A 2,719-nucleotide genomic window follows, 5' to 3' on the forward strand; every position below is an offset into this window, starting at 1 on the left:
TCTTATAACGGAAGCTGTTATTAAATAAGGCTTGCTTGTTTTCTGTTTGGTAATTTCACTTAACTGAAGGTCTGCCAATTTTACTTAAATGAAGCTGTAATTGTTGAAGGCCGGCCTGTTTCCTCCAAATTGAATTAAGAGCTATTTCATAATTTGGGGTAGCTGAAGCTCTTGTTGATCGAGGCTTATCTGTTTTTATTGTCCTGTTATTGAGATCTGATATATTATTCAATGTGTTGTAATTAACTGATTTTGTGATTACCAAAGGCCTACGTGTTTGTGAGGTATTTATGTCAGTAAGGTAGTAACAGGAAATGACACATGATGGTACATGGGCCCTAACATTTCGCCATACATCCCTATATCCATAATTGTAGGTTTCAAACAGGTCACACCCGTCTACGAGGAGGGTAGCAGAAGTGATCCATAAAACTACCGTTCAGTATCCTAGACATCGATTTGTTGTTGAATCTTACATCATATTCTAAGCTCAAACGTAATGGGGTCTCTCTTGAACAGAATTCTTTTCTTTGTGAAACAGCAAGCTGCACAAATATTCAATCAGATCGTGGTGGAGAGATTGGTAACTTACTTTTAATATTCAGTAATGTAAAACTATGCACTTCACAAAACGAATGAACGTAGTATTCTATGATTATAGTATCAATGAGTCACTGTTGAACTCGGTCTACCCATACAAATATGTTGGTGTCACGATTTCAGAGACAGAAATGATTACATAGGCTCAGTAGTCCTTAAAGCAGGTGGCAGACGTCGGTTTATTGGTATAATACTGGAGAAGTGCAATCAGTCTACAACGGAAAATGTTTGTAAATTACTCGTGCGCCCTATCTTATTCAAGTGTGTGGGACCCGCACAGAGTAGAATAACGGGTTATATTGTACATATACAGAGAAGGATAACTCGAATGCTCACAGGTTTGTTAGGCCCGTGGTAGAGTGCCACAGTGATGCTGAAGAAACTGAATTGATACTTTTGAAGGTAAACGTAAACTATCCCGAGAAAGCCTGCCTACAAGGTTTCAAGAACCTGATTTAAATGATAACCAGGAATTACTGCTATCACCTACGTATCGCCCCGATAGGGATCTTGAGGACAAGATGAATCGAATTACAGCACGTGAGAAGGTATTGGAACAATCAGTCCTCTCTCGCTCCATATAGGCCGGCCGCGGTGGTCTAGCGGTTCTAGGCGCGCAGTCCGGAACCGCGCGACTGCTGCGGTCGCAGGTTCGAATCCTGCCTCGGGCATGGATGTGTGTGATGTCCTTAGGTTAGTTAGGTTTAAGTAGTTCTAAGTTCTAGGGGACTGATGACCACAGTAGTTAAGTCCCATAGTGCTCAGAGCCAGCCAGCTCCATATAGGAATTGCATGGGATGTAATTCTTGTAGCTAGTACAATGTCGTGTATTCTCTGCCACTGTCATCACGGTGGTCTGCAGAGTACTGATGTATATGCAGGGTGGTCCACTGGTAGTGACCGGGCCGAATATCTCACGAAATAAGCATCAAACGAAAAAACTACAAAAAACGAAACTCGTCTAGAATGAGATTTTCATTCTGCAGTGGAGTGTGCGCTGATATGAAACTTCCTGGCAGATTAAAACTGTGTGTCCGACCGAGACTCGAACTCGGGACCTTTGCCTTTCGCGGGCAAGTGCTCTACCATATTTTTTTTTTTAAATCTCATTTTGTTCACTTTTGTTCGTTGCATCTGCTCGGGCGGACGTCGTAAGACATCCGTTTGAGTTCGTTGTTGATCGATTAGCTCAGTTTTTTTATTACAGAGGGCTGCTAACCCTCTGACCGAACACGCTGAGCTACCGTGCCGGCAACCATCTGAGCTACCGAAGCACGACTCACGCCCGGTACTCACAGCTTTACTTCTGCCAGTATCTCGTCTCCTACCTTCCTACTGGCAGAAGTAAAGCTGTGAGTACCGGGCGTGAGTCGTGCTTCGGTAGCTCAGATGGTAGAGCACTTGCCCGCGAAAGGCAAAGGTCCCGAGTTCGAGTCTCGGTCGGGCACACAGTTTTAATCTGCCAGGAAGTTTCGAAACTCGTCTAGCTTGAAGGGAGAAACCAGATGGCGCTATGGTTGGCCCGCTAGATGGCTTTGCCATAGGTCAAACGGATACCAACTCCGTTTTAAAATAGGAACCCCCATTTTTCATTACATATTCGTGTAGTACGTAAATAAATATGAATGTTTTAGTTGCACCACTGTTTTCGCTTTGCGATAGATGGCGCTGTAATAGTCGCAAACGTATAAGTGCGTGGTATCACGTAACATTCCGCCAATGCGGACGGTGTTTGCTTCGTGATGCATTACCCGTGTTAAAATCGGCCAATTGCGGAAAAGGTCGATATCGTGTTGATGTATGGTTATTGTGATCAAAATGCCCAATGGGCGTGTGCTATGTATGCTGCTCGGTATCCTGGACGACATCATCCAAGTGTCCGGACCCTTCGCCTGATAGTTACGTTATTTAAGGAAACAGGAAGTGTTCAGCCACATATGAAACGTCAACCACGACCTGCAACAAATGGTGATGCCGAAGTAGGTGTTTTAGCTGCTGTCGCGGCTAATCCGCACATAAGTAGCAGACAAATTGCGCGAGAATCGGGAATCTCAAAAACGTCGGTGTTGAGAATGCTACATGAACATCGATTGCACCCGTACCATACTTGTATGCACCA

The sequence above is a fragment of the Schistocerca piceifrons genome, chromosome 4 (assembly GCF_021461385.2).
Source record: "Schistocerca piceifrons isolate TAMUIC-IGC-003096 chromosome 4, iqSchPice1.1, whole genome shotgun sequence".
NCBI classification, from domain to species: Eukaryota; Metazoa; Arthropoda; class Insecta; order Orthoptera; family Acrididae; genus Schistocerca; species Schistocerca piceifrons.